This window comes from Euprymna scolopes, chromosome 30 (assembly GCF_053919585.1).
Source record: "Euprymna scolopes isolate OS-2025 chromosome 30, ASM5391958v1, whole genome shotgun sequence".
In the NCBI taxonomy this organism is placed as follows: domain Eukaryota; kingdom Metazoa; phylum Mollusca; class Cephalopoda; order Sepiida; family Sepiolidae; genus Euprymna; species Euprymna scolopes.
In genome coordinates, this window is record NC_136511.1 from 69687344 (window position 1) to 69705778 (window position 18435).

The window sequence follows — 18435 nt, forward strand, 5'->3', positions numbered from 1 at the left end:
ATATAGTATAAAGTTTGATAAGGTTTAGGATAAGGTTCATACGTGTTGTTAATTAGATTCAGTGTGAGATCTATGAAATTAACTATTTTATGATTTTTATCTATATTTATCTTTAAGCCAATATCTTTAAAGAAATTATATATCCTTAGACTAATCCTTTCTAAATTTCTACTTCCAGATTTAATGAAAAATAGTGAATCATCTCTATGCAAACCTCTCTTTGTATTTGGTTTCTGTTCCCCCAAGTAGAAGATTCATAAATTAATTAAAATTCTTAGGACGAAAAGTTGGGTTTAATGACTTTGTTTCATAAAAATTCAATATGACGCAATGGAAAACAATAAAGGAACCTGCAGCTTCTCTTCAAATTCTCGGATTTTTACCATGTCAAATCTCATTTTAAATCCTTTTGACGGATTGATCGTTACTATTTCTTCTGGTGAGTTAAGGGCATAATAGATTCACTGATTGATATAATAATTAAGTGATTGACTTTGCTCTACGAAACAGATATGATCAAGAATTGTATAAGGCGACTAAATTAACAAAATAAATTATAAGATGGTCAACATCATGAATTTTGGCATATAATTTTTTTGTCATTTATTCTCTCTCTCTCTCTCTCTATATATATATATATATATACATATATATATATATATATATATATATATATATATATATATATACTCGTAGTCAAATTGAATATTTAAATGATCATATATTTGATTCTATGGGTCGAAACTACATTAACATTTTCAAGCTTTCTAGGATAAAAATATTATTATATTATTACAATTTTATGACAATTGGTAAAAAAAAAACAACTATATACTAAAACCTATAAAAATGGCAATATTTTCCGAATTTTTAGATATAGTATTCTGGCAGGCTTGCTTCAGTTTTGTTGTTTAGCATGGGTTTTGCTTAGGTGTTTCTTTTCGGTTGGTTTTTCACTGTGGTCACTAATATATATATACATATATATATATATATATATATATATATATATATATATATATATGTATGTATGTATGTATGTATGTATGTGTGTATATGTGTATATACATGTATATATATATGCATGTATATATATATATACATGCGTATATATACATGTATATATACATGCATATATACATGTATATATCATCATCATCATGACGGGCTCCTTGCCTGGACCAATGTGAGTCTTCCTCTCCCGAGTTTCCTGCCTTCTATCAGCTGCCTCAGATCTTCAGGTTCACAGTTGGCATCGTGTGCTATTTTCATGTATGTACGTAGATCAAGGTCGTCCTTTGGTTGCGTGTCCGTGTTGTGGAGTCCATAGCAATATGTCACTCACCAATTCATGCTTGCTCCTCAGACAATGACCAGCAAATCTTAGGTGTTTTTCTCTTATGGTATTAGATATGGTAGGTAGGTTGCTATAAAGTTGCTGCTTCGTGGGATGATTTTGCCAAGATATATTTAATACCGTTCGAAGCATACGGGCGTATGTGCCGTCTAGATTTCTCTCCAATATTTTGCTAGGTGTCCAGGTTGTAGCATCCGTAAATAAGGACAGACTTTAGCACTGACCTGAAAACTGCCTTTTCAGTTTGTTAGTTAGCCCCGAAGTCCATACTGAACGTAGCCCATCCAATGCGGCCCCTGTTTTTGAGATGCTAATTTTGATATCTCTTTCTGTGGAAGCTATGTTGCTGCCCAGATACGTAAACTCAGCGACTTCTTTCAGTGTTGATCCAACCAGAACACTGATCTCTCCTTTCACATTGAAAATCATACACTTTGTCTCATCCGCATTAATGTGGAAACCAATGTAATTTGCAGATTTTTCTAGCTTACGTAACTGTGTTTGCGCATCAGCAGTGTTGTTCGCGAACAAAGCAATATCGTCTGCGTAATCTGCATCAGTTATGTGTGCTGATGGATGGCGTCTGTTTCTGTATTCATTTAGGGTGAAGCCTAGCGTGTTGTGTATATCAACAGAGGTACAAAGTGCAAAGTCAAGACAGACAATGAAAAGAAAAGAGGCAAGAGTATTTCCTTGTAGATCCCCGGTGTGGATGTCGAAAAATTCAGTGTCCCCATCTGGCGACCTGACCATTGCTCGAGTGTGCTCATATAGCATCATGATAGCATTAATGACTTCATTTCGAATGTCATATCCTTTTAATATGCTGCCCATTTTTCCTCTATGTACGGAGTCAAAAACTTTGGAGAAATCTACAAAGATCATGACTGCCTCAATGGTTTTGACTTTGACTCCTTCAATTAATCTCCTAACAGTAAGCATCGAAACATTGAGGCAGTCATGTATATGTGACAATCTTACAATTTATTTCTTTGCTTCAATTGACACTTACTATTCTTGACAGTATCTCATTCGTAGCATGAAATCAATCACTTAATATATATATCATTCAGTGAATCTATTTTGCCGTTTTATTTTATTGTATACATTGAATTACTTAATGAATAATACAAAATGAATGACATTGGAACTTTATAATTTATTAGAAAAAAAGAAAGTGGAACAAATAAGGGAAGATAAAAGAAGGAATAATAAAGATAGGATAAAAAAATCGCAGAAGATATGAGTTTTATCGAAGGGAAATAACTCTGGTTAGCTTTAATTAAATATTGAATTATTAATATTTTTGCTGAAGTTAAAAAATTATGTTAACGGATTATATAATGAATTCACAGATGTGAAATAAATAAAATTATACTTAAAATTAAGTGATACAAAGAATTATAATTTATGTAAGAATAAGTTTAATTATAACAGTAATAAGAACTTAATTATGTAGTATTAAATTCAGATTAATAAATAATTCAATACAACTGGAAATTGAAATAAGTCTTTTTTAAGTTTCGTATATATAGACATGTGTAATAGATTATAATCATTAATGTTATTTGGGTAAATATAGATGTATTACTCATTAAAAATAAATTTACTAATTACTAAATAGAACATTTCTTGCAGAATATATCTAAATTAAAATAAATTGTTAATATCAACATGTGAATTTTACTGATTTCTAAATTCAAAATGTCGTAATGTAAGCAAACTATAAGGTATTTGGAGCGTTTCTTCCAATTTTCCAATCTTTTAATCATGTCCAAACGCATTTCATTTCCTTTTGGTGGATTGATTGTTACTATTTCTTCTGATTTATAAAGGGCGAATTAGATATACTGTTTGATATAATAATTAAGTGATTCTATTTTGTGATACGAAACAGATACTGTCAAGAATGGTAAATGTCAACTGAATTGAAAGATGTTGGTTGGTTGGTGGTTTTTGTTTTATGGCATATCAACCCTTTTCGGGTTATTTAATGCCGAATCCAAAGATTTTGAAGAAAAGTTTTTTTTAATTGAATATCTTTGTTGTTTTCACGTCGGTTTCTATTTAACCCATAGTTGGGACCCTAACAGGTACTACCACTCCGTAGAGTCAGAGTGGACCTGGGAGCAATGGTAATTAAAGGGTGGCTCCACACTCCCCAAAGCCCACAAGCTGAGGCATCATCACTGAATATAGTTTAAGGTCATATCCAGGACCCCCATTGAGGGACTTTTACCCTCTGCAGGGGGGCAGTCGGTGTATTCTAATGCCCCACCGACAGGACCACTGAATTGAAAGAATAAATTGTAAGATGGTCGACATCATGAAAGTTGCAATGCAGACTTTCGTCATTCGTTCATTATATGCTGACGTCTTTTGCTGCTTGTAGTTACTTAGATCACTTCAATTGTGTGATATGAACTATTTAATATATTTCTATTTTATAGATATTTTGGTATGTTAAATCATTTTATTTACCTCTGAAGTGCATTTTATTAATAACATAATATATCAAAATTAATATGTTAAACATTCTGTGATTTTGTCTGCTATATCTATATATCTATAAAAGTGAACGTGTCTGTGTGTATGTGTGTGTGTACATTTCGCTACGCAATAACTTTGTCAATTTTTAGTCTACAGACTCAAAATTTGATAGACAGGGTACTGAAATTTGGGAAAATATATGGGATCGGGTTTCGGCCAAAAATTCCTCTATTAAGGGGTCAAAGTTCAATGATTTGACCTTTGAGAACTCTACCAAACTCCTCCGACAATTTTGGGTGTAAAGACTTGACATTTTAGATATTGGTTCCTTGGACATGGATTTAACTTAATAAGTTTTGAGCCCAAAACAATTAATATGAAGGGGTCATAATAGGGGTCAAAGTAAAAATAAAAATACAGTTTTTTTTGTCTTTTTTGCTCAGCATACACCTCCAACCACCCGGGCAAAGCCGGGCACCCATTGCTAGTACTTTATAAAAATGTTCAATATGAGACCATACCGTACACATAAAAAAAATAAAGAAAATATTTTTAATTTACGTATCTGTGAAGAAATAAAGCGAAATGGCTATACACTTATCATCAGATAAATTGATTCAATAGTTATATTTGTTTTAAAAAGTCAGATTTAATATCAGCAATCTCTCGAAATAATAATAATATCGAAGCTCAAGGGAGATAATTTCAAATGATTATTAAATTGCGAGAATATAGAACGCCATTCTTGCCATAGGGATAGGGCTAATGGAAAAATTCAAATTGCTCACCCCATTTACCTCCCATTTAAAACACTCGTCAGAAAGAAAGTGTGCAATCAGCTTTATATATAATCCAAATACTAACTAATTAATTTCTATTAATAGTTTAAAATATCCTATTTATAAAAATGAAAAATATTCGATCAATTTACGTGATTTTTGCGTTTCTATATTTGTTCTTTATCTCACGGCTACGTACATCATAAAATGATTTACGTTTGTTTTATTTCTCCGGTAAGTGTTGGGGTGGGGGTACACACACACACACACATGTATATATATATATATATATATATATATATATATATATATATATATATATATATATATATATATATATAGCTGAAGGTCTGTGTGTGTGTCTGGTCACGAATAGGCTCCTATATGGTTGACTATTATAGAAAACTGATCTCCTATAATGATAGGGGTATCTAGACACATGAATGGGTAAGTTTGATCTGGCATTATGATGATTCATTTTAATTGTGGGGTCTGCGTACGCGCCTGGTCCACAAAGTATGGAAATAAAAAATATTAAAAAAAAAAAGTTTACAAGTGTTTTTGATATAGATGTACATAATCATACTTTGATAAGTATGTTTTAAATTAAATAGGGATGATATAATAAAATAATAATAATAATAATAATAATAATAATAATAATAGAATGGAAATAAGCACAAACTTTAATAAAGACGTTTCATATCTATCTACGTAAGTATACTTTGATAATTATGTTTCAGTTTGAAGAAATATGGTTTATGGGGTGTTCGTTCGCGCCTGACCCCATAGAATGGAAACATGTCACAAAGTTTAACAATATTTTTTTTAATATAGATCCACAGAATATTGTGATAAGTGTTCCAGTGTGAACAGGTGTGGTATAATAAATTATGGGGTTTATCTATTTTATTTTTACTATCCTCATATTTTGCTTCGGTTTTGATACCCCCAAATTCGAAGCTATCTCTTTACAACTCTTCCTTCTCATAATCTATCATACTTTCATAAATCAGAGTCCATTTCTGTAGGCTGTTTTTGAACCCAGTCAACGACGGGTACTTTTGCTAGTATATATATATATATATATATATATATATATATATATATATATATATATATATATATAAATTGTACTTTTTTGAAACGATATTTAACCTGTTAGTTTCATTTTTTGGGCCACATATACAGAATACGGACTGTGCCAAATAGTACCGCTATTATCTAGAAAGGCAATTTTACATGAAGAAGTGGGGGATCGTTCGTAACTATTCTCTACTGAAGCAAACAATTTAATAAATAAAACATAATATCAATTTTAATTTAACTTGGCAAGACTTTTTAAACGTTCGCATTGTCCTTATTATACACAGGTAACAGCTTTTAAATAAATTAATTAACTGCTAAAAATACGAAAACAATTATCACAGTATATTCACCACATAGTTAAAAGATATTTCGGAAAGTGGACTTTCTCCTTACGTTTGATATACTTTATTGAAGCAAGTGTTAAAAAGAAAGACGCCATTTTATCATTTTTACTTTATGCTTAAAAAATCACATTTCTCTTAGATGTTACACACATTCAACTAAAAGGGAAACCCCCAAATATTTACAGAAATACCCATTATATGATTAATTAGAATTTTTAACTTAGTTTTGACATTTCGTTCGGAAGTTTAAGAATTAAGATAATAACGCGCATGACAGGCAATGCTGCTATAATCATACTGAAGCTGGGTCGGTTAATGTTTTGTTAAGTTTTTTATCTGAAAAAATTATGTGTTTGATCTTGGTGACATGCATTAATTTACTTTGGAGACATTCAAGGGCAAGTTACAAATGTTTAGCCATACGAGCTTAGAGGTGAAGGTCAATTATAATGGCGTTTAGAAAATCAATGATGAATACACATCTGCAGACTGATCACTTAATTCTATAATATTCTATAATATAGATTCTCAGTGACGTGTGTTAGAAAGAGCTTTCTTATTTTATATATTACTAGCAGGGGTGCCCGGCGTTGTTCGGGTGTTTGGAGGTGTATGCTGTGCAAAAAAAGCAAAAAAACAAAAAAAAAATGGTTAATTTTTTAAAACTTTGACCCCTATTATGATCCCTTAAAATTTATTGTTTCGGGCTCAAATCACTTTATTAAGTTAGATCCATGTTCAAGGAACCTATATCTAAAATTTCAAGTGTCTAGACCCAAAATTGTCGGAGGAGTTTGGTAGAGTTCTTAAAGGTCAAATCGTTGAAATTTGACCCCATAACAGCCAAATTTCTGGCTGACACCCGTCACATCGATTTTCCCAAATCTCAGTACCCGGTATTTCAAATTTCGAGTCTATAGACTAAAAATTGACAGAGTTATTGCGTAGGGAAATGTACACAGACACACAGACACACAGACAGATACACAGACAGACAGACACGTTCATTTTTATAGATATATAGATTATCACGCGAAATACGTGTTAACATATTAGATGATTTTAAGATTACTTTATGTTTTTTTCCTATTTACGTGCCTCCTCGCGAGAGTAGACACAAGAAGGAAATCCAGCTCCCTAAAAAGAGGCGCTCTGGATAGGAAGAAAAATATAAATGTTCTCGGACACGTAGATTTCCCCTCCATTGACTGAAAACAGAAAACTGAAGTATAGCATTAAAACAGATACTGCACTGTAATCTTGGTCGAAGAATCTTTATGTTGTTAAGCAATACATTTGTTCTAATACACCACAATTTTCAATTTAGACAATTTGTGCAAAGATTCGATGCACAGCGGATAAAATATTAAGTTGAATTTAGTTCTAAATAACATTTTTCAGGTGGTTGAGTGGTCACTCCGCATTCCTTACAACTCCTATTTAATTTTATGTGTGACGGAACAACAGCATGCTAAAGTCACGGATTAAATAAAATATTTTGCTTTGAATTCTGGCATAGAAATTTCCGAGTTAGACAAAATGAAACTGATTGGTTGGTTGGTTGTTTTTGTTTTACGGCATATCAACCTTTTTCAGGTTATTTAATGCCGAATCCAAAGATTGAAGAAAAAATGTTTAATAGAATATATTTGTTGTTTTCAAGTCGGTTTCTATTTAACCCATAGTTGGAACCCTAATAGGTACTACCACTCCGGGTCAGAGTGGCCCTGGGAGCAATGGCAATTAAAGAGTGGTTCCACACTCCAAAAAGTCCACAAACTGGGAGATCACCACTGGATATAGTTTAAGGTCATATCCAGGACCAAGGAAACTGAAGAAGGTCGAACGTTACATCGACAAAGCGGGTGAGAATATCACTTAAGAGGGTAAGGGTAGTTCGAATGATCCAAATAATGTATTTAATTGGTTCTGCCAACTCAAATGTTCCTAATTCAGTTATTTAATCTGAACACATTGGATGACTTGACATATCAAATATTTAAGCAAAATTATATAACAATACATGGACCAATCTTAAACTACTTTTTGAAATTAAAACATAACGATCACAAAACATCCGAAGGCTGATTAACCAATATATTTTCTATAATTTCCTACCTGGATATATTGACGTATGAAGCACTGCGATGTAGATGCTGAAACTTGATACACACAACATTATATCCTTTTATATATAAAGGGCGTATTAAAAGCAGTTCCTCTTATTTTTCCACTCTAATTGATCAAAGGGATTTGCAACTTGCATTGTAATGATAATTGAAAGTTTCATCTCTCTGTTGCGGATATCGACGGTGCGAGACTAAAATACCAAGCTCTGTCATCTGTCAGAGTCAGAGATGTGTCATTGAATTCTCGACAAAAATGCATTGAGTATTGTGGTGGTTATATAGAAAAATAAATTCTGGAGCACAAAAAGCCACTACTTTTTATGCTACCTCCATCGTATTTGAAACTCCTAAAATATTTAGTTTAAAAAATAGAAGGCTTTTGGAATGACGATGTTAACATGTTAACTGTATACATGAAATAAAAAAGATGATAAAATATGTATATATATATATATATATATGTGTGGGTGTGTGGGTGTGTGTGTGTGTGTGTTTGTATTAGGGTGTGTTTGTGTGTGCATCTGTCTGCGTGTGTGTGTTTCAGTAAGTATGTGAACTTCTACAAATATACTCTTTTACGTCTTTAATACTTGAAATAAAATGTTTAATATCGAAATCTAAACAGAAAACTCGGACCGAAACAGCGTTGGAACTTTGCGCAGGTCTGTATTCTCTAAGTGCATTCAGTTGTAGTTTTAGTCGTACTGATGGATATGATGTCATCTAACGGTGTCTGCTTTTCTGAGCAATGTTCTATAGCTAATTTCTGTGAAAAAATATATATAACGTGAGGTTTATTAGTGTACTCCATCGTTGATTTAATGAGCTTCTCGCTCCGTTTTTTTCACTGCGCTTTAATTTGATCTCATATGAGCGGAAAGTGCATTCATTATTTACAAGACCATCCGGAACAATATTTCATGTGATCGAGGTCTACCACATTGGTAATCACAGTTCACCGGTTTGAGCATTCGTCTGTAAATTTAAACAGGGAAGGTTCATGGATCCCAATTACGCAATCGATCTATATATCTGCGCATAGATCTAACTGCCCTTTGTATCCTGATCTATCTTGTTTATCAAACCTTCATATATATATATATATATATATATATATATATATATATATATATATATATAAGTATAAACATATGTTTATACACACACACACACACACACACATATATATATATATATATATATATATATATATATATATATATACATATATATATATATATTAAACAGCAGTGAATTTTCTGCGTTCCTTCCTCGTGGGGATTCGTCACCCTGAAGAACCTCCACAAGGATGAAACGCGAAAAATCCATTGCAGCTTAATTGCCCTATATATTAAAAAAACTTAGCTTCCTATCTCTGCTTACGTATCGAGCACTGTCGGAGTAAATACCGAAAATATTTACATAAACTTTTATACAAATACATAAAATATTATATTTCATTAAATAACATAGCTGTTTTTGTGTATTAATTTTATTTTTTTACCTTTTCTAAGGGTCGTTATTTCTACAGAGAATACACACAAATGCCGTGGAAAATTAAGTCCTAAACAAACATAAGGAAAAGAACACCATGACAAGTATCGTTGTTTTTAGCATCGGAAAATTTCGACGACTCCCATACCAATTTCGATACCTCTAATAGTTCTGATTTTTCGATTCCTGTTTCCGATTTTGATTAATCGACACGGCACTTATATATAAACCTCTCTTTCCTTTTATTCTTTTCCTCTCTCTATAAATTTATATATATATATATATATATGTGTGTGTGTGTGTGTGTGTGTTTGTGTTTGTGTAGGTGTGTATTTGTACTGCGTAAGCATGAAACACTAGTCCATATATATATATATATATATATATATATATATATATATATATATATATATATATATATATATATATATATATATATATATATATATAAATCCAGCTACATCAATGTTAAAATTTACCTTAATGTCGTGATGATGATTAGCAGGGACCCTGGGTCGGGTTCCTTGCTAATGAAGCCAAATTTGTGGTTTGATAAGATATGATATGTAACCAATGGACATGATGTGGAAAATAGATTTTTAAAAATATGTATATATGTATGTGTATATGTGTATGTATGCATATATATATATGTATATATATATATGTGTGTATGTGTTTGTGTATGTATATGTATATATATGTGTGTGTGTGTGTGTGACTACCTTAATAGCATAATTTTACGTATTTTCCATATGAATATAAATATTTTATATAAATATAATATGTTAAAGAAAATAAACAAAATAAAAAACAAACTTTATAAACTTGCTATATAGGTCTAATGAATTTATATAATGATATCATATAGGATGGAAAAATAATTCTAAATTAATATTTACTATTAACAATGAAGGTAATTATGTTAATATATTAGACCTAATATATTATTTTACTGAGGAATGATAAAAAGAGCGTACATCTATATTATACAATGAGGAGTCGAGGAGGAATTACATATTAAATTAGTATAAGGAATAGAAATGGATCATGATAGTATTACTTAGTCTAATAATAATGTTTATAGATGGTAAATTTGACTTTGTAAATAAGATAATTATGGGATAGGAAAAATAAATAAATAAATGGTAATAATAATAATATTAATATTGTATTTGTTGTAATAATATTGATCTAACAATAAAATGTATATGATGCAACGAGTGATTATTAATTGATTGATAAGTGGTTGTATATATATACGTGCCAAATGGTCAATGTTTAAAATGAATGTATAAATCAATTTTATAGTAATAAGATATATCTATTGTAAATCTACTAAGATAATCTATAGATATTTTTGTTATATACAGTCATTAAATTAAAGTCTATGAATTCATTTCGGAATTATTAGTTTAATTAAAGTAAACAATTAAAAACATAAATAACTACATATAAATAAATAAAATCAAAAATAATATTTAATTAATTTACATGAGATAGGGGGCTGGGCTGGATATGGTCTACAATTTGTAGGTGTAAACATATTTATAAATCTTATTAACTTGAATTAAAGTTAAAATTAGTTTTAACTTATTTAACTTAATTATAATTTAAAAAAAACATGTTATAAGACGTAGAAACTCTGAAACATATTTATTAGAGAATTAGGATATATACAATGATAACAAAAATTATGGTAAAATTAGGAACAAGTCCGTAAAATGTTTATTAAGACTACATTGTCGTATGTAGTATTTAGTTTAGTTTGGGATATGTAAAAATTAAAGATATTACTTTCAATATAAATAATAAGGATGGTGCCGATATTGAAAATAATATGAATAAATATATATAAATAAATAAACAAATAAAAAATTAAAGTAAATGGAAGTAACTAATTTATTTACAGTTCAATATTAGCAGATATGAAGTATAAATTAATAACTTATGCGTATCGATTGAAATAATCTGTTATACTAACATTTTGTATTGGAAAAATTAGTGAATTAATTTATAATATGAATCGATTTAATTTTTTTTTAATATTGAGTGAAAGTCATTAAAACTATATTAAAATCAAAAATTTATTATTACTTGAATTTGGAAATCTATACGTTGTGTAAATAAAAATAAATAAATATAAGTAAAATTAATTTCGTTTGATTTCTTCCAAGGTGCGTAACTCCGCCTTACTTTATTAAGTTAATTTAATAATTGAAAATTACGATATAAAGGATTTTCAGATTATTTGTAACCTTAGCAAAACGTAAATATAGTTTTTGAATTGTATTGTTTTACAAATCATAATTGTAAGGATTGTTGAATTTGATTGCAATAGCCATTAGAGTAAAATTATGTATGGTTTTCAATTGGGATCAATTGTTTAGTTATGATAGCGAACTGAAATGACCAATTGTTTGTTTTTTTTTGCTTAGTTTAGTTTCGTATATACAAAAATGTATAATACTTTATAATTTGTTAATATTATTTTAACAAGTATATATACAAAACTTGGAATTACTCAATTTACTAATTATAAAATACAACATTTTGGTAGAAGATTCATAAATTAATTAAAATTGTAAGTACGGTTAGTTGGTTTTAATGACTATGTTTGATAAAAATTCAATATGGCGTAATGGAAAAATATAAAGGTAACTGCAGTTTCTCTTCCAATTTTCCGACTTTTGCCATGCCAAATAACATTTTAATTCCTTTTGGCGGACTGATTGTTGCTATTTCTTCTGATGAGTTAAGGGTATAATAGATTCACTGATTGATATAATAATTAAGTGATTGATTTTGCGCTACGAAACAGATACCCTCAAGAATTGTATAAGTCAACTGAATTAAAGGAATAAATTATAAGATGGTCAACATTATGAAATTTAAAATATAACATTTTGTTCTTTATTCTCTATAATGCTGTGTATTTATATTGAGCTTCTTATATAAGATTGATATATAATGAGAAAATATATTTCTACAGAAATATATATATATATAAATATATATGTATATTTGAGCGTATTATTGTTTTTTTAATTTTATACACACACAGACATATATATATATATATGTATATATATATATATATATATACACCATTTTTGGCAACACTCTCTGTTCCAAATTTCAGTGATTATTGATCAGAATTTAAAAAAAAATGAAGGCTCGTTGGAAAGGTAATGACCTTTATTTGTAGTAGGCTATGTTACATTTGTCCTAAAGGTTGTAGATTAAAGGGGTCCTCCGTCATTCACAACCTATTTTTGGCATTTTACAGTCATAAAATATTTCAGTCACAGTCATTTCTTTTCCTAGTGTCTCCTATAAATACAAAATATCTTACATTTTCCCTAAAATTTATGGTCATGATGGATGGAGGACTAAAACTTGCTGCCATGAATTCAAATAATCTGAAATAACAACAAGAAAAGGCTTGTTTCCAAATATTTCTCATATGTTATATCTTCTTTCTTTGATTTTCATACATAAAGTAAATTTCACAGGTAATTAGGATTATTTGATACTGGAGATATTCATAATCATACCGTATTTCTAAAACAGGGATGATATAAAATATGAGAAATACTTGGAATCAAGTCTCTTCTTGCTGTTTTTTTTTATCATTCTAGACCATACCAGCAAGTTGTAATGAGTGCAATATGTAATTTAATGAAGATTTATCATAAACTAGCCTGGGTGCCCGGCGTAGCTCAGGTTGTTGGAGGTGTGTGTTGATTAAAAAAAATTGTAGTAGGCAAGCTCGAACCCGTACCGCGAAGGAGAAAAAGAACGTGCAAACGTATAAAAAAAGTGGCATCGTTGCTGTTGCGCCCATGGCCGAACCGGAAGTGACATAGGTTTAAATTAAGGCTACTCAATCAAATCAGAGAGGGAATGACGTTCGAAAATAGCGGCGGAAAAGCGACCCGTTCTTGTAGAACAGTGCACAGTTGAGAGTGAGGAGGAAGAACTTAATGTTTTTAGCCAATTTTTCGATATCTGCCGTCCGAAGGGTAATACTTTAAAACAATGTCCATCCCGTAAAATCCATCTCTGATCTTTGTCGAAGTTTTAAGCACACACACACATACATACATACATACATACATACATTTAACCAGACAAATTACATGAAAAGGCAGTGGAATGCATTTTTGAAAATGCAGGTTTATATATACTGGATATTAATTTATCTATATTCCACACATTAAAGTTGTTTGAACTTTCGAACACCTGTTTTTTTTTTTTTTTTTTTTTTTTACAGGGTGGGTATGATATGCTCCTACTGCTTTTAAACATTTCAGATACTACAAATTTGCTTTGCGTTATATATAGAAAAACATCATTGAAAATTTTATATCCATATCATTAATTGCTAGGTGAAAGATAATGAATTTAAAGTGCAACAAAATGTAAATTACATAAAATAAATCCAAGGTATTTTTGATTCAATTTAAATTAAATTTGTATACCTTACTTTGTAAAATTTATAAAAGTGCACTTTGAAGATAAATGAATTTCAAATTGAATCTTGTACCTTTATTATTAAATCCTATAGAAAAAATATTTGGTTTAAGAATTTCCATGCCTTGAATGAAATGCCTTTCTAACTTGTATCTTATCTTTTTAAGATTATATTTTAAAACTCTTCTTCTCTCTATTTCAGTTTGTATTTCTCCTCACACCACAACTAATTTTTTCAACCCCCTCTTTGTATTATTACAGGTCTAAATATTCTCTCTGTTTCAGTTTGTATTTCTTCTCACACCACAACTAATTTTTTGCAACATACTCTTTGTAATACAGGTCTGAAGAATGAGAAAATCTGATTTTTTTTAACAAACACTTTTAAAAAATGTTTAGATTAACTTTTTTAAACTTCTTTCAGAATAGAAAATCTTAAAAATTTAATAAGTAACATATTTCATATAGGTTTCAGTAACAAATATTCAGTACATAACGAGAAAAATAATGATGGACATTTCAAAAGGAGTGTATAATAACTGGTTACGATCAATAGTAGTCCTCGCCAGCGAAAGTCTTTGTTATTGTTATTCTATTATTAATATTATTTAATACATTTTGTGTCCTGCTCTTTACACGCGAGAATTATATATATATATATATATATATATATATATATATATATATATATATACTGGATGTACCCGGCCACGCGTTGCTGTGGCTCAGTTTGTTAAAATGGAACACATTTGAAAGTAGACAAAAGTTTGATTCTTTTTTTCAAGAGAATGTACAAATTATTTATTTTTTTAACAGATGTAAAGAAAATAAACAGAAAAATACTTCCATCATTAATTATGCAAAAAAAAATAAATAAAATGTTGATTTAGTGTTTCAATATGCTTATAAATTACGATAAAACTTGCTGAGTATGCACTGTTTTACGGTTGTTGTAAAAATGGAACGGAAACTTAAATTTCGCTTCATTTTAATCTTTCTTAATTTTTTAATTGTGCCCCCCAAACGAATATAATCAAAACAGTAACATTCAACAATTGTACTTTATGTATATAAAGCACAAAATATTTATTAAAACAAAAATTTTAAAAAAGAAGTTAATAACGAAAGGGAAATAATTCCATTTTTAAACGAAAAAGTCAGTTTACCTAATTTACTGTATTAATGCTATTTTTTTAAGCAAGAAAAAAAAAGGTAAATATCCAGATACGCTACTACAGAACGCCGACCACTCTAATTTGTTTTTTATAGGTAATTGAGGTCGCTGACAACGAATCTGATAGTCAAACTGGGGGCAAATTTACCGTTTGCATGGTATTTTCCCCTGAACCCACGAACTTCTTTCCACCATTTTGCAGCTTCCGTTTATGCTACGCGCATGCACGCTGTGGCATAAACAACGGCTTCACCAAGCAAACTACGTTGGGGGAGGGGATTTTTTTTTCCAGGACATAGAATTTTCTAATTTTCAAAAATACATTATAGCGCTTTTTGGGTGGAAAATTTAAAAGTAGCTGAAAAAGAACTAAAATAAGAAAAGGAAAGCACACAAAGTTGGAGTAGGGGGGTAATTTATCTGTTTTTTTTACCTGGCACATCGAATTTTTAAATTTTCCGTAAGTAACGCACCGACATTTACCAATTAGAACACCATTTTACATTTTCCGAAGATTTTACTTTGTACATTGGGGGCGCGAGCAGGGGGGGGGGCTGATGTGATGTTGGCGCGCACGCCCCCCAACATTACATCCCCCTCAAACAAATTAGAGTGGTCGGTGTTCTGTAGTAGCGTATCTGGATATTTACCAAAAAAATATTTAGGTTTGGCTATAAATTCCTTAACTCATTTCACCCTAAATAATTTAGGTGACTGAAATAGGAATCTAATTTAATCTTTAATTTCCTGAATAGTATCCGATAATTCATTTTTCTTCGATGTATATTGAATACATTAATACGGACTTTGGGGGCTTTTTTCGTAATGTTACTGTAAAAATTATTTTTTATTGTTACAAATTACGATGCTTAAAAAAAGCAAAAATAAATTCTTGCGTTTTTTATTTACTACTGAAAACCATAACTTTAGTAAAGGTATTGTTTGTTTAAACAAAATAAAACATTTTCACTAAGAGTTAAGTAAAAATAATAAGTTCATTATATTCTGCGATCATTATTTGAAAAATACTGCAATTTTCATTAAGATTCGTTAATTTCCTGATTTTTGGTGAATTTTTAAGTAAAGGGAGGAGTCAAAATGTGTATACACTTTGAGCGTCGGCATTCATTTTGCGACCACGTGTGGATAATTTAAATTAAAGTTCAATCATATGGTTACATTATCAATAATCATGTAATTAAACCCATTGAAAATTTACCGATATTGTAAACACGTTCTGTTTACATTAAGCCTGTAGTGTTTTTTTAGTTATGCAATGTTGTCAACTGAGATTTAAAAAACACCCGCGAGATCAGGAGAAAGAAATGTCCAGAAAATCGCTAGATTTTTAACTCATCGTCTGAAATTTTCAAAAATCGCTAATCCCCCCAAAAAACCCATAATGTTCCGTGTTTTCTAACTATGGGTTTGTATTACTGTACACATAGATTCGAAAAAGTTGTCAAAAAACAAATATATAACAAATAAATGTTATCAAAGGCAAGATAAGTTACTTTTCTACCTAACTGGATATATTTTTCGTGTTTTTATTCAATGCAACATGTTTATTCAGCTCGAAAACCAGTGTTTACCGATGTATTGGAACATTCAAGATGGAGTCTGATTCTCTCTTTTACACGGTAAGTTTGGGAAAAGATGCTATAAATAAAAACCCGGATAAAATACTGTTAAAAACTCGCTCAATACATGTTACTGTTACATAGGTTGACATATATTCGGCGGGTTTTTAATAGTATTTTCTTAGTTGTTTTTATTTATTACACCTTTTTCCAAACTTACGGTGTTAAAGAGGGTGTGAGACGCCATCTTGAATTTTTTTCGAGCTGAATAAATATGTAACATTGAATAAAAACACGAAAAATATATCCAGTTTGGCAGAAAAGTAACTTGCCTTTGATAATATTTATTTGCTATATATTTGTTTTTTGACAACTTTTTCGAATCTATGTGTACAGTAATACAAACCCGTTTTTTTGCTGTTGTTTCTTGTTGTTTACACTTTTAGATCGAATTTTAAACTAAACTTCGGAGGTTGGAATGCCCCCCACCTAAAATTTACTTGGAAAAATCGATTTTATAGTGAGATTTAAGAATGGTTAGTCGAAAAAAAGGTTAACCAAAACAAATAATCAATAAATAATTGTTACCAAACGCAATAAATGCTACTTTTTTGCTTACATGAATGAGTTTTTTTTTTATGTTTTAAAGTATTTTCAAGCGCTTTTCTTTATTTTTTAATAATCTAATGCGGGTATGTGGGTGCCAAATATCTCCAGATTTTCTAGAATTTCCCGCTAGATTGTAAAGGAAATCTCCAGATCTAGCAGGAAGACCGCTAAATTGTAACACTGGTCATGTGACAGGAAGCGGTAATAAATAATTGTCCCTAAATAAAAAAAGGGTCTCTCGGTACAAAGAAGTCCCCCTATTTATCATAGAAAAATTAAGTGTAATGTTTTAATTAAAAAGAAATATATAAACACACACATGGATATAGTAAACATATTATACCAAAACGTGGAAGCCATCCGTCCAGTGGTTTTTTAGACAATTAATTCCGAACGAACCAACAGTTTATATTACAGTGGGGATAAGGATAATAGATGTTCGATTCATGCAGAATTTTTATTTTATTTTAATAAACACTTATAAAACGGAATTCAAAACATTTTTTTTACTCTATGAAACTTGCATTATAACAAGCATGTTACTACTCGGAAAGTTAATATATCCATTTTAGAAAAGATATAAAAACGAAAATTTTGAAATAGTTAAATGTAAATAGTATTCGATACATAGTAACAAATGATTATATAATACTATGTTGCATTACACTTGTTGCTTACCACTGCTTGTAAACGTTTCCTATACATCGATACAAGGTTATCACACCTATTTCGAGGAATTGTAGACCATTCTTCCTTACGAATTTGTTACAATTATTTCTGATTACTGGGCTGACGTTTAGTGACCTTTGTTTGAGTTTTCGCCACAAATTCCTGATCGGATTACGGTTCGGGAACTGACTGGACCACGGTAACACGTTTATATTATGTTCAACCCATCATTTCTGTGTTAATTT